The sequence below is a fragment of the Apteryx mantelli genome, chromosome 1 (genome assembly GCF_036417845.1).
Source record: "Apteryx mantelli isolate bAptMan1 chromosome 1, bAptMan1.hap1, whole genome shotgun sequence".
Classification (NCBI taxonomy): Eukaryota; Metazoa; Chordata; class Aves; order Apterygiformes; family Apterygidae; genus Apteryx; species Apteryx mantelli.
In genome coordinates this window covers 113,370,451-113,394,480 of record NC_089978.1, presented here as the reverse complement: position 1 = coordinate 113,394,480, position 24,030 = coordinate 113,370,451, and the positions used below count along the sequence as shown (strand labels likewise).

The 24,030-nt window shown below is 37.6% G+C and overlaps 1 protein-coding gene across 1 annotated transcript in view; it reads right to left on the bottom strand.

Annotated features, from left to right (window-relative positions):
* The window catches only part of ROBO2 (roundabout guidance receptor 2), a 477,419-nt gene that overhangs the window by 429,720 nt on the left and 23,669 nt on the right, over positions 1 to 24,030 (bottom strand). The window lies entirely within an intron of this gene.

Here is a 24,030-nt window from a genome sequence, read left to right as displayed (position 1 = left end):
CTGGAGGATCTATTACACACACATGCACGCATGACATAAGATCTTTTCCTTGAGCCAATAATCCTTCTATTGACATTTGCCTCTAGATCCCTGTGCCCCCTTCCAGATTCCACTCACAGCTGCTGCTCCCCCATCCTTTCATCTGCCAGACTCAACAGATGGACATCTCCAAAAGCACTGCGTCTTACCACCTATTGGGTAACACTTCTTCGCAATTTTTGAGTATGTTTTATACCCCTCTTTCACTAACAGCTCAGGTATGGAAATAGGGGGTGGCAGGGAGGAACATGACAAGCAAAAAAATCCCTCATATACACACACGCACACCCTGAAACCTGACAACTATCCCTTCTTTCATAAATTTCTAGTAAAACAGTGCATGTCAACTGCACTTTAGAACTTTCCAGTGAACAGCATGCATGTACACACATATACAAATACAATATATGTACACATGCACCTGAAAGTATACTGGAGACTTCAATGTCTGAGAAAAGATCCTAGGTCCATTTCCCCTTTTCTTCTTTTTGCATTCCTCATTTTCTTCACTCTGCTTTTTAATACCCATCATCTTTTCTCCACAAATGCACTTTCTAACCTATCTGCAATATTCCTAGATTCCACAGTATCATAATCCTGATTACATTGTCACCAAGAGTCAAACAGCTTCAAGATTTGTACATAATGCATCGCAACAGGGACCTGGGAAACTTGGCTTGTCCCTGAATGCACTGCAGAGGCTCAGTCTGACTGCAGTATGCCTTGGAAAGAAAGTGGTTATATACTTTTTCCACATAATTTTCTTCAGTAGTAAAAATAAGTAGAGAAATGAATCCCACCATTGTTGCAAAGTAATACACCCCAAAACACCTCCTTTCGATTACCCACCAAAATCATTTTTTTATTATTTTACAGTACTGATGAGCAATATGCTATTGGTAAGCCTTCACAACATCAAAACTATTAGGTGTTGATAATACTGAAGTTTCTATAATACTCAGTTTGTGCCTTGCTCTGTACCATTCTGTGCAGCCATTTAGACGCACCACTCTTCTGTCCTCCTGCATTTCCTCCCCACTCAGTTCCCCTGCCCCAAGTCAGTAGAACTGGAGATTGGACTGAAGTCCTGAAATAGAGAAGAGAGGTGCCAAAGGAGGGGACACCCTATAGAAATCTGGGAATCCTGGAAAAGTTGGGAATGTGGAAGGGATCTGTGCTGGGAGAGAGGGTCCCAGTGCCACCCTTCCCTTACAGCCTGTACCAGTTTCACCAGCACAAGTCACAGCACCCCAAATCTCCACTGAACTCTCGTACAAAAAAATGTAGTAGTACCATAGCACTAGCCAAATATTGCAATACTCTTGGTGAAAAAGTTTATCACTTTCACATTTATTATCCTTCCCATTATATCTATTAGAAGACATATTGTAGAGACAAGTAACTGCAAGAACAGCATCACCCAACAGAAATGCAAAGTCCAGCACTTCTGACTTCAGTTTCAACAACCCAGAAATAGTCCACCACTGCATTTTTCATCAGAATATATTAGCTTGACATACAGTTTCTCTGCAGCAAACAGGTCACAGCAGTTTGTGGCTCAGAACTGCTTTTCATAAAAATGAAATCAACTTTCCTAATTGCTAGCACAAATCCTCCTTTCTAGCACAGATCCTAAAAATCCTTTGAGTAGAGCTGACACTCTAGTACAATAGGACGGACTGCACTTCTTAAATTCAAGGTGTAATACCTTCTGCAGGTTAGTGAGACATGTAGATCTCAATTTTCTGATTAGCAATTTTGCTGGGTAGTAGAAAAGAGATTTAACATCAGTATGTCAAATATGTTCTACGCATTACTTATTTGAAAATATTTTCAATGCCTCATTTATTCCAGAAGTTATGAGGAAAGAAGTAAGGATCCATTTCACTGAGTGAATCCACCTTTGGACTTCTGTTTCATTAGCACTCAGATCATTAAACTAGGACTTGCCATAGTAATAACGTGTTATAACATTGCTGCACAAATGGCTCTTTCTTTGGCTACTAAATCCTATTAACAGTACGGTAAATGTACCCATAATCTGTACTGCCAGGACATTAAGAACCCAAACAATTTATATCTCAGCACAAATATACTCAGAGTATATTTAGAAAAGAAAGCCACATTTCATTCTCCCCTCACACACACATGCTTAAAGTTTAGCTGGAGAATTTGCAGTTAAAAAGCATCTCTAGACTACACCCCAAACACAACATTGAAGAGGACTGAAATCGCCATTAAAAAATTTTAAAAAGTACATGAGACTAAAAGCAGACTTAAAACATTGACTAGACCTACATAATGCTCTGCACACAAGTCTATCAACTTACTTCAATTCTTACTCTTAAAAACACTGGTTTTATGTTAAGAAATTCCTTCCAGTAGTACCAGTAAGAACACCACCAAAGCTGAGGTGTTTCTGAAACTTCAGCATGACTTGCTTAAGCCACAGAACAACAGATATGATCACATTTCGATAAAACGGTTATCAGAAAGTTACATTTGTAACAAAGAGAAATGAAAGCTTATGCAACTCCATACTATGAAGTAGTTTTCTTATACACAAATACTTGTTAAGAACACTCCAAAAGTCAGAAAACTACGTTTTACAGAGAATTACAGGCCTAATTCAATCCTTTGAGAAGAGCTTACTTCTGGAAAGAATTAAACCTTTCACCTTATAAGGCCCAGTTCAGACCCCCTCTTCAGGTCACAGGGAATAACTCTTCCCTCCTCAGTACTGAGGTTTATCCCCAAACTCATGTTTACCTCGCTCTGCCCTAGTTAAGCCAGGCAGCTCAAGGGGAGGGGGCAGTGAGCCCGGGGCAGCAGGGCCGTGGCAGCCAGCAGGGAGGGAGGCTTAGGCTGGGCTCTGAGGTGAAGCTCGCGCTCTGCGTTCCTGCGCTGTCTGCACACACCTTCAGCTAGCTAGTGCTGCATGTTATTTCTTTCGATGGGGATTTAAAAGACAGAAAAACCAACAATGTCCCAAGGAGCACAGAGCACTGCAGACTCCCCGCTTCGAAACTGAGCACCAGCAGCTACTCCTGGAAGATGCTCTGATTTAGAAACAACAACAAACAGGACCAAAAACTCAATTCCATTGCCTTGCTTCCAGCAGATAGAGGCACCATCTACATGCCTGGAAGAAGTCGCCCCAAACGGTGTTTTCCTAGTTAAGTTTCAATTCTTCCACTGTGACTTTTCTCTTCCCTCCCCACAGACACTCTCAAAAATACAACCTAACTCAGAAGAAACAGAAACATTACTAACTCCATGAGCTGACTAAACTGAACAGACTCCTTCCTCTTTCACTGGAGGGTGAGATGGAACCACAATGTGTTTAAGGTGACAAGTTGTTTCACTAAAGCAGGCAGTTTGTGCTGTATGCTGGACAGTCCATGCAGTTTCCTTCCCCATAATTTTTCCCTCAAGGATTTCCAATACACAAATATCTCATGCATGCATACCGCACGTGAATAACCCCTGAATTTAAGAGTCCCTAAGTAGTCGTTGTCATGATGGACTGCAGTGACTTCAAATTAGCCGTTACACACGGTTAGGCAAAAATACACCTTTGGAAAGTGTCCTACAGTATCATAACTAATTCAAAGCTGCCATGAAGCTGTACCTATGAAGGGGAGAGCATTAATATTTTTCTTAATACATACTCACAGAGTACTCTGGTGTACTTGTTGCATCCTCAGGTTCACATAGGTACTGCAGATTGCTTATTACCTGTCTCCAGAAGACAAGTTTCATGCATGGCTCATCAACAAAATCTTTTTGCTTACTACTTCACAGGATAATTAATTTTTTAAGATAATTTGTAAGTCTATTATAGAATTCTACCTTTAATAGTAATGTTTCCTTGCTCATACTGAAAAATTAAACAAAATATGCCAAGATCACTGGCACAAAAGACAGAACATAAGCCATCTCTGTTCAGCTTACCTCTCTATCTATACTTTTATCCTGGAGTATCTTTAAGCCCTAATCTCATTTCTATACAAACTTCTGCCACAAACTACGTACTCCACAATTTGTTACTGAACGTAATTCAATAGTCAAAAGGATTATCTCACACGAAAACAAACAAACAAAAAATCTGTGATGCTACTGCACTTCTAGCATCTGCAGCAGTTTCGGATACTTCTACATTAACACTAATATAAAAACAAGGGGAAAAAAAACAAATGAAATTATAGAAGAATTAGATATAGTGACATTCTGTCCTGATGCTATCAGACAATAATAATAAAAAAAGAGAAGAAAGAAAAAGAAATAAAGCACTCAACACGACCTCAGTGTCAGCTACAACACTGCTGATCACACACCCCAGTATGTAAGCATTTGCAAGCACAGTAGGTAAGCATTTGTTTATATCTTCACCGCAGATCAAAAAGAATACTTATCCATCTTTATCTAACTCAAATTCTTACACAAGAAAGTAACATTAATCTCAGTCTCTTTGGATTTTGAGGTTAGTTCAATATGACGACTTTGGAAAAAAAAAAATCATTCTGCTTTAATGCTCTTGAGGTTCCTGATAAAGTTCTGCTGAGACCATATAAAAGACAAAAGCACCACATCTATTTATACTGCTCTACCAAAGAACTCAGCATTCTCTCTCTCAAACAGCTTTTTTAGGGAATAAGTCAAGGAAGGAGGCAGCATCTGCAGGGCAGCTTCCAATATCTATTGATTAGAAACATATTAGTAGGAATAATTCAGACTCTTTCAGAAAAATATTGCTTTGAGACAGATGCGAGCTGATGTAAACTGCCATAGCCCAGTGGACACTACTGGACTTAAAAAATATAAAATAGCCAAGGTTCTCATTCAATATTTCATTAATAACTAAGGGGAATTTACAAGTTTGATAGTCCTCAGTGGGCAAACCAGAACTACTGCCAAGCAGCAGAAGACAACTGATGGAATACTATTAATGAACTGCTTTATCCCATATGTTAATTTGTCACCACATTTAAAAAATTTTTCCACTATTTTCTCTGAGATGAACAGCAAAGTAAGTGTTAACTGTTTATTGTTTGCTATTGTTCACCTTCACCTTCTTTGCTATTGTTCACCTCTAGTCTACAAGCCAGCACTGAGTTTAAAAAAAAAAAAAACTATCACTAACTCTGCATAAAAATTACATTCATTTAGCCAATGTCAACATTTTCATGGAAATGTTTCCCTGAAATACAGTTTCCAATCACTGCTTGGAGTAAATGAAGAATAAAATATTAAATCAGCAAGTATAGCTTTTATTATATTTTTGCTTCTATTGGCAGATACCAGTATTTTATTTAAAGATAAATGCAGAATGTGATCCATGCTACAGTTCGTAAGGAACCTATCTGAAATTCCTAACATGGCCAAATATAAAGTTACCATCTATAGTTAATGAAGGAAAACTAAAATATGAAACAAAGTCCTGCATTAAATCCTTAAGAATAACCTTCATTTTTAGAAAGCAAAGCCTGGTAACTATTGATAACCCCTGACCTGATAAATGTTGACTTAGGGGAAATGAGGTAGTTTTTGTAATAATAATTGTGACTTTATAGATTTGTGATGAACTGTCACTTCACGGGTAATGAACATGCTCGCATTCATATCTACCTCTGCACGAATCGCTTGTGCATCCGTCATTATTAATGTCCGCAGAGGTCAGGACACTGCACACGTGAAGCCCATCCCTGTTGTGGAAGCGAGAGGAAGCAGCGGGAGGAAATACTTTACCACAGAAAGGCAAAAGGAAGCTCTAGTTACTGAGATATACAGATGCAACACTAGCTTTGAAACACGTTCACCATTCACTGCTCTTTTACTCCCCTTCCTGCCATATTAATTTTTGTACTTTATACTTCCTAATCAGAGAAGTGAAAGAAAGGAAAAATAAGCAAAATCGGTGAAAGAAAGAAAAATAATCTGGAATGCATGTTAGACACTGCATGCCTGAAGACACTCTACTCTTCAAATTCCCCCTTGTAATGGTTTAAAAATACATGTGCCAGAACAACATTTTGCTAGAATATATTTCAGACGTGTCAGACAAGAAAGTCCCTGACAAACACCTTCAAAACTACTCTTTTGAAAAGTGCAAGAGAAGAGTCATTCATTCATTTGGATTGGAAGAGTCACTCCACCAGTGCTCTGATGTACTCAGACTTTCTCAAGATTAGCAACAAGTCTTGTGGATTTGCTATAAGATGCTCCAACTTCAACACAAGTTTCCTCAGAAACCCAAAGTACCACAGAGCTACACCTACACTGATAGCACATAAACAGAATATGCTATCGTATTTCTGTTTAGCCTGGCTGATACTGTGTGTAAAAGTTTAATTGGATACAAGATTCTTTTTTATCCAAGAATCAGAGTAATAGACTTGCTATAGAAACACAACAGCAAGTAGAGAAGGAAACTAAAATAAAGAGTTAATATTCTACCTACATAGAAAACAATAGAGCTTTTTCACTACAGTTCCATAAAACCACTATACAATCACCTTATTCTGAGAATAATGTTGTGTGGGGGTGTAAGTGTGCACCTGTATCTTCAAAAAAAAGGTATTTGGCTATTCACATTCTACTCCTCCTGTGCCACTATCAAGATTTATCAAAGAAAACACATTTTATTTATTACACTTCACACTCCTCCAGTTTTAATTTCATTAGCTTCACACCAAGACCAAAAGTTGATTTCATCTACTAAGCCTATTCTTCATATAAGCAGCTCCAAAGCCAATGGTCTGTCACACAGGAAAAGCAACAGTACAAACTAACCTCATAGAGTATTCATTTATTTCTAAAGGAAGTTACCAAAATGTTCATGGCTACTGGGCTAACGGCAGTTACTAGAAAGGCTCGGAATCCACTCCAGAAGGCTAGTGGTTTTATTATAAACCCTGAGCAATTTAAAAGAAAAAACAATATTGTGTCAGTTTAAATGTTAATATTGCGTTATGGTATTTCATAACACAGATCTCAGAATTGCCTTCATGAGCCTCCTCAGTATTATCACTCTTCCCTTCTGACTTTATCTCTTCCTGTATCACCACTTTTCAACAGCAATTCCAGCCATTTGATAAATCATTTATTTGTTATCTCCGCACCTCTTCTCCAGCTTTCTATGCACCTGACTTTCTACACACAGAAAAGCCCTTCCTAAATCAAACCTCTAAAGGCCACTGTTCCTTCTGTTAAATCTTTTCTGACGACTCAAATATTTTGATTTCTTTATCATTTCAAAGCTATAGCTTTAATATACTTTGATTAAAAATAAGCTGGGGGAAGCTGAGGCTAGATTTTTAATAACGAACTAGCACGCATTTAGCACTATACATACCAGACGTCATCCTCGCTACAGAGCTGCCACCCAGCATTTTGTCACCCTACTCTTCTCATTTTGTTGCTAACACACTTGGGATACAATCACAAAATACAGAAGTAACAATCTATTATTGTACAAATACTGACAAACACCCAAAACAAAAGAAAGAAGAAATATATTAAGCAAAAGGAACTTAAAAAGTATGACTGGATGTACTCCATAGTGTAGGTACATTTGAAACAGTCCAATAATTCTGATAGGTCATGCTTAAAAGGAGGGTGATATATTTAGTTCAGAAAGGCTAAAGCTAGAAAGATAACTGGGGATATAGTTCATAATTTACTGTAAAACAGTAGTAGAATAAAGAAGCATCAACCAAAAAAGACATACTGCCATTTGAAAACTCTAAGCATGCTACAAGTGAAAGCAATCAATACTGTTTGAGAGATTATTAGCTTGTTTTGCGCATTTGACAGCATTTTGAATGCATTCTTTTGGAAAGTTTTGCCAACAATACATGCCCTTCCTCAGACACAGCAAAAGGCTTCTTTATCAGGAAGAGAAGCAGCAAAAGTGCAATAGAAAAGGTATCCAGCAGCAGAAAGTAGTAGACAAGGGAAGAAAAAGGCCTGAATATATTTGATTTTACTTAGAGGACTGCTCTAAAGACATATTTTAATGTCAAAGAATCTTCTTTTATCCTATAATCTTGGTTTCTTCTGATGGCACTAAATAAGAAAAAAAATGAAATTAAGGTATTAAAATCACAATTGAAAGAGTAACATGCTTTAAGGACATGATGGATAGTTACAATAACCTATGCAGAATCTTTTCTGACAATATAGGATCTGTCATATGGTAAGGTTCCCCACCACCACCTTACACAGACCGTAACACTTCTGTATGAGATAACACTAGCTTGAAAAAAGATGCTCTTGCAGGTACTTAGTTAAATCTGTTGAAAGACAGTTACAGTTACTGCTCATTTTCTTGCCCTTTTGTATGCCTTGTTCTACTTAGAAAGTACTTACCAGACACACTCATTACACACATCTGTTAGATATAATGAATAAGTATGCTGCCTTCACTACCCTCTTAACCACAGAATTGACTGAAAGCAAGTGGAGATCTCAAATAGAGATCCAGTCAGTCACATCCTAGTTTGAACAAAAGATAATGTACAAAAAATGCAAGATAATGAGAAAACTCAACTGGAGTACAGGCTGATGCACTGGCATCAGACTGATTATCCTAGATGCATTCCTCTGGACAAAGTGACATGGTAAAGATTACACTTCTAAGATTTATACTATACAATCTCTTCCCCCGCCCCCAAGACGAGGGAAGGCAGGTGGGAACAGACTCCAATGGTATGACTGTTCCTAGGTAAGGCAGGTTTTTGTTCAGAGTAAGCTGTGTCAGCTATGACAAGGTCCTCTGAAAGCTTTACCTAGAGCAAAATTAATCCATTAAGCAGCACATCCTAACTTCCCCAAGACATGGCTTATCTGCAGATAAGCCATCTTTCCCATAGTGCACATTCTGCCAAGGAGGGAGGGCAAGGAACACTGACAAGGGAGATCAATAACTGTCATTAAAAATATTTGACCAAATCTTACTGCAGGGCTGATTTTATTTTCTGTTGTATAAAACTGTGACTTTGCTAAGTGAGGTGTAATCAGCCTTAATGGTAAAGAAAAACGCTGCAAACATACAACTCTGACTTTTTTTTTTAAATAAAAAATACGGACAATAATCCAATACCACAGTATAAGCACCCTATTCATTGTATGAAGTGATTTGAAGCGAAACATCTAAAAATTGTTAGGTAGACTAAAAGGAAATTTATTCTAATTGACGTCTCTTCAAAATCTTTCTTCCTCCTACACCAACATACATATGCTGTACTTCAGTTGTAGGAAAAATCCATCTGCATTACAGGCCAAAAATGAGAACAGCCAGCACAGAGCAGAAAAACAGCTCTGTGTGTTTAGGGAATCAGTTTTTAATAGTGTAAACCGCATCTTGATTATGAGGTTTGCTAATGGATCATTTCTCACATAATCTGAAATAATAAAAGCCATCTCCCTTCTTTTTCATACAGACTTTGCTCAGAAGTGTATTACTACTGGCCAGATAGCAACTAGGGCCATTACCTTCTTTCAGCTTGCACCTCCTCTTTGCTTTGCAAGATTCTTCTGCAGAGTCTTACTGCTCCCTCAAAAATTGTTGCATTCCACCACATTGCTGAGAGCATGTTAGGGGTGCAAGAGCAAATGCATGATTTCTCACATGCAATATTAATCAGGAGGAGTGAGTAACAGTACAATATCCCTAAAAAACAGTATATAGAATCATAGGCAAATGGATCATTTTTTCCCAAGTGAAAAGTGATGTTATAAATACAAGTCACTGCTACAATTAGAAAGTTAAATCAATTTGTTTGCTACAAAGTAGTCTGGTTTAGAGTTGGTTGAGAAGTAAAATATCTACCATAGGCATGCTCCCTGAAAGCACGCAATAGACAATTATTTACTTAATCAAAAAAAAAAAAAGTTTTCCGTCTTGAAAAAAGGAAAAAAAAACACTTTGGCTTTGGAAATTAAAGTAACTATTTCACTTCAAGAGCGGTTTTCATGCAAGTTCACTGGCTCTGCACAATGAGATGATAAAAATCACTCAAAAAATGAAAATAACAGGGAGAGAAGAAGAACGTTTCCAGCTATGAAAAGGTGTTTGTGTATATATGCCTTTGTGTATATATGCTGTGCTTAGATACATGCCATGTATACATATACACACACACATGCGCGCACCCCCAGGTGACCTCCAGAGGTCCCTTCTAGTCTAAATTATTCTATGATATACACACAGGCATGGAACGAAAGCATCAAAAAGACAGCAAGAGGTTTCTCACTCTTTTCATGCAGTGGAGCTCAAGCACAACAGCTCTTCCCTAGGGAGTCTCAGAACCACTCTGGAATTTAGCAAGGCCAAGCCCAAGCGCATGCCTGACTCCAGCAGACAGCATCTTGCTTTTTCAGGTCAGGGATGGAAAGGAAACCAACAGGCATTGTTTATAGACACCACAATAACTTCTTTACTAAAGAACAAACATATTATCATAGTGCTGGGAAACTAACAATTGCTTCTTATTAGATAGGCAAAGATAGGCTTCTAATCTTCCTGCATCCCTTTGTAAGAACTAATGCCTAATTGGGCAAAAAAATTTTATACTTTTAGGTAGAAGGACTGATAACCACGGGTTCTCCAAAGTCTAAGTCTTTCTATTGATGCATGATAATGACCATCTTGGCCATGTTATTAAAAATTATTTTTTTTAAAAAGAGTAAACATGAAAATGTTAATTTTAACATTAACCAAAAACTAATATTAAACTAAAACTGCACCTTAAAAAAAAAAAAAAAAAAAAAAAAAAAAAGGCTTTCAAACAACAACCTAGTTCTGATCCCTTCAAGAACCATAAGCCAATTAGCTCAGCATCAGATTAGGATACCATAGCCAAAAAATATCAGTGAAATCATAGCAAATTCATAAATAATAACATGCTACACAAACTTCAAAAATTTCTAAGGAGACTGTTCTATGATTAAAGACTTAACATCTCTCCAAAAAGTCTCTTCAAAAAACTTTTAACCAAGCTGGTCTGGTTCTTCAACAGGTAGGTACTTTAATATTTTCACACACAAATCTAACTTTCACAGTATCACAGCATTAGAAACAATAATGAAGCTTATTGCCTACATTTTAGTTCTGATTAGTAACTGATCTTCTCTCCACAAACGCATATAATACCAATTTTAACAGCTTATTTAGGTAAGCTTGACAATACATATGGCTACTTCAGCCAAGGAAACTCTACTTTCTGGTCTCTTCCTTCATCTTCACACTCATAAAAACCCTCCGGGGTCACTAACACACTTTCATATCCTAAAATTTGACAATAAAAAAGCTAGGATAGCTCACAGCTAAACAAAAAAACCCAAAGCAGGACAATGACAAACATACCCCATGGTATTTAAGGTAACACAAGTTTTGCAGATTGGAAGCAATACAGTTTGGGCCGCTCAGATTTCAACCAAGCCATCCTTACGTACTCCAGCTTTGAAAAATCCCACTTAATTCAACAGATGTAAACAATTAACACATTCTGCATAGCACAGAAATAAGATCTATGGCTCCCCAAGCATTACGAACCAATGAAAACACCAGACAACAGTTAAGGAAATCACCATAATTTCACCCAGCTGAAACAGTCTTGAAATAAATATTGTGGGGAAGGTGGGGGATTCCCACTGTGACCATTCCAGGCATTTAACTTGAGTGCTGTAAATCATCCCCTGCAGCCACTCTGTCCTCTGAGGACACTGGCAACAAAGGCTCCCAGCCTTGCTCCTCCCAACTGCACCACTGGTAGATATGTAAGGAATTCAAAGTAGACAGTACCCATACCTTATGTAAAACTTGACCCAAGCATCCTATAAAAATAACCATGTGAAAAGATATAAATAACTATCAGCCAATCAATATTTATTCAGCAGCAAAGCTGAAAATAAAATTGAAAGTAATATGACCAGACATCAAAGCTCACTGTAATCTGTAGGTTTAGAAACCTGGCCGTCTGTCAAACGGTTTCTCTTTGGACATTTCAATTAGATATAGAAAAAATTTTCCCAAAAATTTGAGGATGAAAATATAGTTCAAGCTCAGCCAAAAGAGCTTCTAGTCTTACTTTTTTTTTTAATCCCCATATTGAAAGAGTACTACTTTGCAATGCTTCTTAAGAGCAGAAGATTTCTAGAATCTGTATAAACTTCCTCACAACTACATCTCTGCTATTTTGCTATTTATGTCACACTACAAAGTCAGGTGAATAAGCACAGGCAATACAAGACTTCCAGGACATCTGCAAATGCTGCCCTTCACTTCTTGCTAGTATGCATTTTAGTGACTTACTCAGATGTCCTGAATTAAAAAAAAAAAAAAATCATACTAGTACTTTATGACTTTCATGACATTCAAAATGCATTTGTCTATACATATATATTTATTTATTTTTAGAAGTTATAAAAAAAAGTTTACTGCAAATACCATCTTTTGCGTACTGCATTGTTTGATCACCTAAACGCCAAGAGCTTTTAATTGTTATCACACTGATGTCTAAGAAAATATCATCAGCTCCTTTTCTGACTATAAGGGAATTCTCATCACTTTAATAATTAGGAACTCAACACATCATTTACAAAAAATTTGTTTGTGCACAAAGACCTTGTTATCTCAACTCTAATTTCTCTTAGTATGTTTAGAGCACACCTCAAGTCACCTGAGAAGATTTCACTCCCATAAATTCTCTTTGTTTAAAAAATTTCTGGATATTGGATATTGAAAATAAACTTCCTGAAATTTCCTTGTGCCCTTTCCTTCCTTTCTGCTGCGTAGGTTGCACAAATGCCTTGTAAGCCTCATTGTGTATTTCCATTTGTTACCTCGCTACCATTATATCTGTAGCTAATAAGATGGCGTATTTCTTCATATGATATCAAAAACAGCTCACCAAGTCCACAGGGTGAATCTTTTTTCCATTTCCTCTTCACATCCGGAAGCGACCCAGCTATCTGTCCTATCAGATCACAGACGAGAGCTCTGCAGCTCCTGCAGCCAGGATTGAATATAACGCTCTTGGGCCTGGTGGCAGAGCACAAACGCTCCTAGGCCCTCTGCCAACTCTTGGATCTTGTTTAAACAGTACTTACTGACTTTCTTCTTAGCTCTCCTGCTTCGCTTATTTACGCTCAAAGCTGGCACATAGCTGAAATGTCTCTCTCAGTACTTCAGATTGAAGGCACCGGTCCAGTGGCTCACTTGGGCTTTTTTTATGGATGCACTGGGCCAAATTCTGACTCAGCCACACATACATAACTCTACCGTTGTTAAGGACAGTCCCAGCTAGGTATAACCTTGCCTTTCAATGGATAAGCATTTCACAGTATCTTCCTGCAGCGTTATTTTACCTTTGATACAGTAACAAAAGGGTAGTTTCTTGAAACAGTCAAAATAACATATGCTTCTAGGTCAGTGGGTCTACCCCATCCGTAGAATCGCCACAGACTCTACTAATGCAGCATGGGCTGCTGATAAACAACTGCCTTCAGAGTCATGGGACGGTGAGGGTACGGCTACAACAAAACTTTCTCTGAAAGCGTCTTCCCAAGGCATGATTTATTTAATCTGTTGTGTCCCAGGGCAAACAGCACCAGGCAAGGGCACAGGACTGAGAGGGGCTGGCATCACAGAAGGCAAAACAAGCAAAAGCAACTCCCAGGCACTTCTCACACTGGTTACTGTCAGCAAATAAATTTGCAAAAGAAATGTAAAAATAGCAGTACAAGAAAAATATAGAGAAAGCAGATGGTACCATCTCAGGTTGTAACTATTAATTGACTTTTCATCATTATTTTCAGTAAATATAACACACGTTGCCTGGACAAACTAATAAAAGAAAATTTCACCTATAAAACACACATACATTTCACAGTATTGCACTTAAAGGAAGTTGGTCATGTAATCAAGCATGAAGTGTTACACTATTTTCTTTATTTAGAACTAAAAATTAAAGTTCTTGGGAGGCAGATATTTTATACTTTATAGTACACTTTATAGTTATTTCTTTTTACTCAATAGCATTTATCTATAAAACAGATTATGATGTTTAAATATACATGTATATTTGCATACACATTATTTATATACAAAGTATACAAAAGGATGAGTGTATATATACATACCTACACACCCACACCCTAGTAATTTAATACAACAGATTAAAAACTCAGACACAATAAAAGATTCTTTTCTTCCACAAAACTATCGTGCAGAGAACCCACTTCCTCCAGAGTAAGTGAGTAAGATGCAAGATTTCTTGTAGAATTCTCCAACTTTTTAGGTGCAACCAATAGAACAGCAACATACTTTTATACCTAATGTTTTTTTGATTAACTAAAGGACTGCAGCTGCAGTTAGCTTTCTAGGTGAAAAGGGATCAAAGCTTCCCGGTGATACAGGACAACCAATCAAATATTTATGGAAAAACAGAAAGACAAGTTTAAGGCTCACACCACAAATGTGCTAACGTGAAGCCCTGCATTTGCCAACATTTGCACTGTACATGAATGGCTTAGTACAACCTCACTGCACCATACACATGAAAAAGACAACTGTTTTGTATTTTTACTAAAAAAAAATTCTATTTTATTACCTTGTTTTCATACCCAGAATACTGTGGCTAGAAAAGAATTGCACTCAATATCTTCACAAGCCTGGTATATTTGTTAATTCCCCTCACCTCACATCTAACTAAAAAACTCAGTTATGATTTCATGTTACTTTTCAGAGTTAAAGCAAACATTCATTTTCTAGATTACAACTTAGGTAGAAGAAATGCATTCACAAAGCCAACAGGGCAATCATCAACCAGTTCTGCAGACCTGAGGACAAGTCAGTCCAACATAAGTGCTGTACCTGAAACATCTGCTCTTTCACACTACACAACTTTTGCCAACAAAGGTCTTACACACACATGCACACACTCTCACATCTTTCTCGTTTTTCCTCTCAAAGATCTGCCTCTCACCATTAATGTCATAGCTCTATTTTGGCCATAAAACAAAATGCTATTCAACTACATAAAGCAGAATATATACAGTACCATTATTAAAGCTGTGAGAAGGGGACTTATTACTAGTAGCTAGGAATTGATGTGCTTTAGTGATCAAGACAGGACCTGAAATAACTATGCTGGATTTATGAAGATAAATTTATTGCAAAACAAAGCCCAATAAATTTCATTTCTGCCAAAAGCAGCCGCAAGCTTGAGGAAAATGACACAGGTCTAGTGTAACAGTGAACTGTAACTAGCTCAGCTAAAGAGAGATTTCCATTTCCTGGCATAATAACAAATGCTCAAGCAGAGAGGGGCTAGGGGTGAGATTTCTTCCTCTGTAAGTAACTTAATGAATGAAGTACTAATTAACATTATGGCATTGATAAATGGAGAGAGAGATTAGGGATGTACTCGATATTCAGGCCTTCCCAGATGGACCGTCAAAGCCACATTAATTCCTATCTCATTGGAGCATCTGCTTCTCCCATAATCCACTGCCCCTTGGTACAAACACCACAAACTGTTGTGACTCAATTCGATTTATATCAATCTAATTTCTTTTAATCCAATTTGTATTCCAATCTACTACCTTCTAATCACTTAAATCTTCAGCCTCCATCTGGTAAATTTTCTCTCAAAATTAACTGAGCAGATGCCTCCGCAATTGTCTTCCACAGTCAGGCTAATCATGCCCTCGCAGTGGCCTACAGAGCGCACTGAATAGGTACGTGACTCACAGCATTGCCCTTCTTATTACAAACATGGCGATGCAGGAAGGCCATTTTGTCTGTCATTAATTGGTTAATTTGCATAACACTGCCAGGGAAAGATGCCTACAAAACAAAAGCCAAGGGTAAAAAGCGTCAGGAAGGCAGCATAACTGGCTCCTGGTTTGTCACGTGGCCATTACACTTTGAACCATCTATTGTTTGCAGTAACAAGCACAGAACTGGATTACAGCTAAATACATAAACATCCACGTATAACATTGGATCGCAGGATCTTCTGCATTGCTGCCACTGTACTTGCAGAGAGCAGGGGGACTGTCCAAACAAATTCCAAGAAAAATGCATCATATTGAGAAAGTTAGAAAGCACATAGCTTTGCCAAACTCAAAACTTCAGCAAACATTCTCTCTCTCTCTCTCTCTCTCTGAGACAAAGTAACTTTTAGACAGACATAACTACGTATGCAAATACAGCCATACTTGTAACTAAGGAAATTCGTAGCTCTTCAGGTTTCCTCAAAACTGTTCCCAAGAGAGTAAGGCCACAGGCTATCCAGCACATCATTAGTAGGCATGAGAAAAAGAATCAAGAATGAAGCTAATGCCTTCTTAGCCCAGGACAGTCAAAAATTCTGAAGCTAGAGACAGAAAGAGTAGTACCTTTCTTTTAAAACTGGTTGCCTCATTAAGAATAAAATGTTGATCTTTCCCCTTGATCAACACTATGTAGTCTCCATAAAGTTGAAGGCAGTTTCAGTAGAAAGTATACATTGTTATTCAAATATTCACATGATCATTGACTGCCAAAACCAATAAGACAAAGTATTTTCAAGCTTATAATTCAGAATCCTGGAAGGACAGCAGTGAAAATATTAAATGTGTATTAAACATTGTTCAGGAAACATAAGAACCACAACAGGCACTTAAAAGTAACATGGAAAGCACAAGTAAACAGGCTGGGACACACACACACAAAGTAGCATCTCTATACCACATAAGCAGGGAGAGGAGGTAGAAGGCAGAACTTGTACCTGTCACTTACTCAGCACATTGCAGCATGAACTACATTCCTGGTCGGCTCCCAACCATTTATGTAAGATCAACTATTAAACAGTAGTCTCTACATTCACAGAGGGAGGAGTGATTGCCCTTTCACCATTACAGCTTCTGTATAAAATATGTAGCTTCACATTTGTCAGAAGAATATAAATCAGACTAAATTGGGAGGCTCAGCCTCCAGTCTTCATCTTACAGAAATACTTGTGCCACCTGTATTTTCAGCAGCTGGGAGATGGGCTGCTTATGATGATGATGTGCCTGGAGTTTGCTACCATTTCCTCCCCTCCTTAGTCTTTCAGACCTACCCCTGATTAAGCGGTTTTGTTTTTCAGCTAATAGGTACTAGTAAATTTGTCATGACCTAAGGATAGCAAAGAGCGTAAATACTGTGGATGCAAGCCACAGGGTGTTGAGGAAGAAAGAGAGGGTGTGCTTGGTTAAGGGGGGGTGGAGTGGGCCATCTTTCTTCCCCTCCCACAAGCTGTCAAGTCCTTCTGTGCACACCCCCTCCCTCATCCCAGCTACAAACCTTCCTCTGAGTGCCTGCCATGACAGGTGGTCCAGATTTTCACTTAGAAAATCTGGCCACCCTATGTTTGCAACACCTCCCCGCTTAGCATCATCTGTGAATTTAATTAGCACGCAGTTTACCCACTCATTCAGATTATTAACGAAGATGTTAAACAAGACACAGCCCAAATAAAAAGATCCCTGTGGCAAACCAATTGATGCCTTTCTTTAAATCAGTTTATTGTCATCTATTGTAATCCTTTATGTACAGACTTCAGCCACTTGTTCGTCTTCATGGTAGCATGGATATCCAAGCAAGTTTGCTATTTTTTTTTCCAGCTAAAAGAATATGATATACTGTGTACAGCAGAATTATACTTAACTGTCCTCATTGCCAGTGAAAGTCCTAGTTCTCATCCACTGCACACTTTAACCATGTTTTATCACACTGGAATATCTAAGCTCTTGCTTCCCCTGTTCCACCTGCCACTCCTCAGCTGCCCACACAGCATCCTTGCTAAATGCCAGTAAGGAAACAGCCACATCATCAGCTGAGAGCATTTCCAGTGCCACAACCCAGAACCAGTCAGTAGAAATCTGGCAGAGGGCGACAGAATCATTAGAAAAAACAAGATGAGGATAGATTTAATGTATTTAACAGTTTTCCAAATTGGGCTTGAAATGAAGGATTAGTAGCAGTGGGGACCATGCAAAAGGACACAGGAAAAAAAACCCTGTTTTTATTAATTAAAATTGATGAAAAAGAGCAATACTCTGAGCCAGTACCTTCAATAAGGGCATTTCAGTTTTATTCATCAGATAAACAAAACTACAATGCAATGACTGTATATCAATGTTTACAGTTCTTGAAGATAAAATACATTTTAATTAATAGAATTTTATTTACAAAGAAGCCATATCACATTTGGGAAAAAGACAAACAAGAATATCCACCTTGATAGCATATGTTTACTAAAAAGCATTGTGACAGGACCCTCCATACAAAGCAGAGACCAAGAACTTCAGAAAACAATACAGAGCATATCACTGTATACACCTATATATATAGTGTGTGTATATATATATATATAAATATACACACACACACACATAAAAACACACACAGACATTCTTATTCATGAAACAAATCCAACCTGTGGTTCAAAACTAAGCAGTGCTTTCTTTCCTTTACACCTTACCTTAATATCAGGAACAACTTCACATTTGAACATGTGTACAACTCCCATCATATACCTCCCTAGAACAGGTGGTCACACACAATGCAAGTGATGAAAATTGTCTCTGAGATTGTCCACATGGTATTTTCTCCTAGTTCTTCCTTAAGAAGAACTGCTGAAAGTCTCAAAAATTTACCTCTGAAAAAGAAATTTACTACTGAACATAAATGCCTTTGGAAACTCCATTTGTCTGTTTTAATTAACAAATGGGACACCTCTGGAAACTCTGACCTGATCACGCTATAGTAGGCAGTTTAAGCAAGAGGTCCTAATCCATGCTTGCCTCTCAGGCATGAAACAAGTGAAGGAAATCATGAAAAAAGCACAACAGATTTCTCCCCATAATCAACATCATCAATTAATCAACTTAGAGTGTAAACAACCTGAACAGAGTTTAAAGTAGACTTCAGTTTATAAACTTAATTTACACCTAAGCAAAATGGAAATTCGGCTCTTAAACAGAGGTACACAACCCCTGCTTATTGACCAGCAGCATCCTCTCCCATTTCTTAGCAGCTTCTAAACACAACGTTTCATACCATGCTATCATACCATATGCTTTTATATAGAGATGAATATGAACATCATTTGCTTGAAAAACATTTTAAACATTACAGTAATAAATAAAAACCTGGGAGATGGGAGAAAACAGTACTATGAGAATACTTACCAAAAAAAAATGCAAGTAATTTGTGCAATCTAATATAATCCTCAAGCCAGTTTGTTCTCGGATAACTCTACACTAAGTATCACTGCTTAACTGTACAACTGTAATACTTCCATCCAGATTTTATGCAACAAAGTTTAATTTCATAATAAAAGGCACCTGTAAACTCTCAGCTGAACATAGCAATAGCATTTTTTTCCCATTACCCATTTAACTTTACACAGTGGAAAGCACATGACTGCGTACTTACTCATGACCTCTATTTATCAGTGAATACATGAGCACAGGAATGTGTTTAATTCTAGTATGATCTGAGTACTCAATAAAAGTATATTACTAAATATTTCCTAAGTATAAGGACATAAAGATAAAAGTACATTCCTAAACATATTCCCCACTGGATAGCCCTTTCTCCTGAATTGGGGTCTTAAATGGAGAACTCAGTTCAGCTGTCAAAGAAACCTATATAGGTAGGTTAGAGAGAGAGAGAATTTATTTCCAAAGGGATTCATACCATCCTAGCATAGTTTTAGATTCAGTAGGAGTAGGATGAATCATTAGCACAAGTCTCTCCAATGATTACAGAAGGAACCTAATTGACATCCTTAGATTAGACACCTAATTTTACACACCTCATCTCAGAGAAAATGAATCTACTCTTTATAACCAGTGCAATAGAAGAACAAATTTTTGTTCTTTCAGATGACCAACTGCTGCTTATTTTCAAAACTGAAGCATCTGCTCTATCTGAAAACTGTACCAAGCATACCTAACTTCTATTCCACATGTAAAAATTAAGCAGTTTGTGTTTTGGGAAAAAAAAATGCAGACTGCAAGATTGGTGACCCATGCCATACTGTAAGAGACTTCCACTCTTCCCAGAACTGACATGACTACCCTCTAGCTAACCCAGCTGCACTGGGAGATATTGCAGATATACCACTTTCACAAAGAGAAGAGGGGCAGCATACCTACCTAGCCCTTAACAGGCATTAAAGGACGTCAATGCCACATCAGCTCACCCCTCTAAACCAAAAAAACAGTTGGTGTTACGCATGATTAAGAGCTCAGAGAAACATAACAAAAGTGTATGCAGGTGGCTGAGGTCACCAGAGGACAGTATAAAGGAAAAAGAGGGTCAAGTTATTAACTGGAATGCATCCACAGTGCACAGCCATCTTTTAAATGTAATAAGCACGCCTGTATTGATTTATTAATCTTTGTGCTCTAGATTTATTCAGCACACTATGAAGAACTATATCAAAGATTCTGAGCTGCGAAACCAGGTCTTGTTCCTTACACTCATTCAAGGTAACAAAGATGAAGCTTCTCAGGATGGGACATTAGTCATTTTAAATGAAGTGCCTTGTTTCGTATGAAAAAGGAAACATTTGTCACCTGAACGTCATCAGCACAGGAAAACTTTCATTTACAAGTCTGTATTTGGAACAAATAACGTGAACACCATAAAAATGGAATTTAACTTATGCATAGAGAAAAACAGCCTTTTTCCTTACCTTGCCCATAGTGAGTTAAATCGGCGTTGGCTTCTAACTTCACCAGCATACATGCTGACTTAAATGAAGGTGAAATCAGGATCACACTGCATGTGGGCAAGTGTCCCTAAGTCTACCCTCCTTGCCACTTGCACATCAGTAGGTGAAAACCTATGCCTAATATATCAGTAACTGCCACAAAGGTCTTGCTCCTGCCTTTCACCTCCCTCCCCCAGAATGGTAAGAGGAAGAAAGGGAAGAACCATAGTTCAAAGGGGCAGACACAATAAGGTCATTTTAAGTGCTAAGGTCAGGCTGTATATTTCTGGAGGGAAAACAAAAGTCCGGGAAAAAAAAAAGCTACAAGTTAACAGTGACACTGGAGAGGAAGTTACTTAATATTCATGTTGACAGAAAAGAAGAAAGGATTAATCATGGAGAATTAGCATTTTCATTGAGGAGCTCAGTTGAGTCTTGTGTCCCAGTTTGAGGGGAAGAGGGCTGCTTCACGCTAGCATTTTACATCTCTCATTTATCGAAACATTGCAGCTTGCTCTTAACTGTCATTAACGGATGAATAATGGAAGACTTCTCTACCTTTATTTCAGATTAATCATGCAGCTCCCTTGGTCTTTCCATGCCTGAATGTGTGTTCTGAACATTTTTTTTTTTTCTTCTTCTTTCTTTTAAATGCATGTGGGATAAAGAAATCTGTTTAATTAGACTTCAATTCTATCGGGGGAAGATGGTCTCTATAGAAAGGGCATCACCTACTATTTCCACCTCACAGTTACAGTGTTGCAGTGCCACTGTGCACTACAATCCCTCTGAAACTGTGTCACATTTATGTTAATTTCACACTATCTGTTTTGTTACACCAATTAAATGGTTAAAAAAACATTGCAGTTACCTAGCATAGCAAAAAATGGTGTAAAAACAATTGAAACCATTGCAATATGTAAATGTTATTTATAACTGTGGTTCTAAAGTAAAAATACAAATCATGTACCACCAAAATATTAACTTCTTTTAGTTCAGTTTCTTTATTTAAGGTCAGTTGCAAATTGTATTTCTTAAAAATTCTTCAAGTATTTTTCCCCAGCTCCTCCCTTTTCGTGCCCTCCCCCAAACATCTTCCCCCATCCATTATCAAGTTCTTGATTTGACCTTTTCAATTACGTATATAAAGCAAATTACATCTGAATGCAATTTTTCCCTAGAGTGAAGGGCACATCGATTACTACAGCATGTTGGGCTACTTAATGGAGGCAGATCATTTCCAAATCTCAGCACTGTAAAATCTGCCACATCACCTCAGACCCTAAGTACATCCTAGGTTTGTCATCATGCTTAAAGACAGTGGAAAACAACAGACTCCCTGCAATTGTACAGAAGTGCACATAGGCAAAACAATTTCCTCACAAACAGCTGCAGGTGATCAGGTTACACCTTGAAGTACACACTTTGATTAACCATTCCATGTTTTAATTTGTGTAGCTACAGATGTCATTCATGGTCAGAAAATTACCCAACATCATTCGGGGCAGGGGGTGGGAGGTTCTTTCCCTTTTCTCTTCTCTCCCAAAATAATCATAACCAACTTAACTATTGCTTAATGAACCTTTTCCTGTTTTCTATGCTTTTAGCAACCTTCTTCATGATCTTCACCTCTGTCAGAGCCTATCAACCTGACAATCATTACAGTACAGTACTGTATGTTGTCCTCAGCAGAAAATGACTAATACATTGTGCCTAAAATAATGTTCAGAATTACTGAATTTGTCTGTTTATAACAAGCAATTAATTGAGAATGATTACAGAAACCAGCATGGTTTCTTTCAATGTCTATTAAGCATTTTCATCTCTGAAATATGGGGAGATATCTAGTTTTGTTCAGTCCACTTTAAAACTTAAATGGCACGTACTTTCAATTACTTTGTCAGAAAGAGGGTTCCACACTGCATACAAGACTAAAATTTCATGTGCATGAATCCAGATCATTACACTCCATTGAATCACATTCTGCTACACTTCTGAAAGACTTGTAGATAATTACAGCTCCTAATTTTTACATTTAGCTATACATTTCCATGCCGTTGTATGTTTCAATTTCATTAGAACCTCCAATTTTAACTTTCCAGGCTAAGTTAAAATAGTTGCAACATTACAATCATGCTTTTTGTAAGTTAAATTTTAAAGTTTATCTGTAATTTAAGTATCTTGTCTGATAAAATGAAGAACCATGCAAAATATGAAAGCAGCCTATACAACTCACACAACAGTATCGCAATCCACCTGATACTCTTTTGTCTCCAGCATACTTTTCGTTGTTCATAAAACTTCTTCCAAATTCTCACTACTCTTGCCATCACCTTTGAATTCTCTCTAGTTTGCTGCCACGGTTTTGCATCAAGATACTTAGAACTGCACATGTTGGAAAGCTAAAATTCCCCCCTTTGCAGAAAGCTGGCAAAAAGTTGACATTCAACTGATGTTTAAGTTTCCCTCTCTTCTCTTGCAAAGCTGAGGTAATAGCGTGCCATCCCCCAAAATGGAATGTTTTGTAAGGCCACACCATTGATCCCTCGGGCTGAGCATCCTCCCTTGCAATGACTAACTCTTAACACATACATATATCCTAAACCCATCCAGGATACGCTGAACTACGGAGCGAGTATAAAAACGTTTTTCAGAGGTCTCTGGCAATCTTCTTATTCCTTGACACATGAGATTTGATTACTGGCATTTTCTGGATTCTAACCTATTTTCTCTCCTAGCCATATTACAAACTTTCTGGGATCCCATTCTATTATTAGTGACAATGTGGCTCTACTCACTTCAGATCTGAAAGCCTGAATCATCATTTTCTTTCTTATTTTAGTGTAAAATTCTCAGGTTTAGATGATCTTAAACAAGAACATTTTCATCCCCCTAAATTTACACATACTTAACATTATTCTTTGCTTCTCTCTGCCTGTTGCTATTTAAAGCAAGTGATATTATCACAGTCTGCAGAATGTGTTCTTTCAAAGCAAAACTGATAACTCTGATTTTCAAAGGCTTTTAATATAACAGAAAAGGTAAAACTGCGCCCTGAACTTGGACATGCGATTCGCTCTGTATCAAACAAGAAATGCAATTACTAGGGAACATTAAACAGATCTTCATTTTTCTGCTATTATAGAAGGAATAACTTCCTTGATATTTTATTTTGCTTTTAAGTTCTCATCTGGAAATATTTTCATTTTTAAATTGGCATTAAAATTTGTTTTCA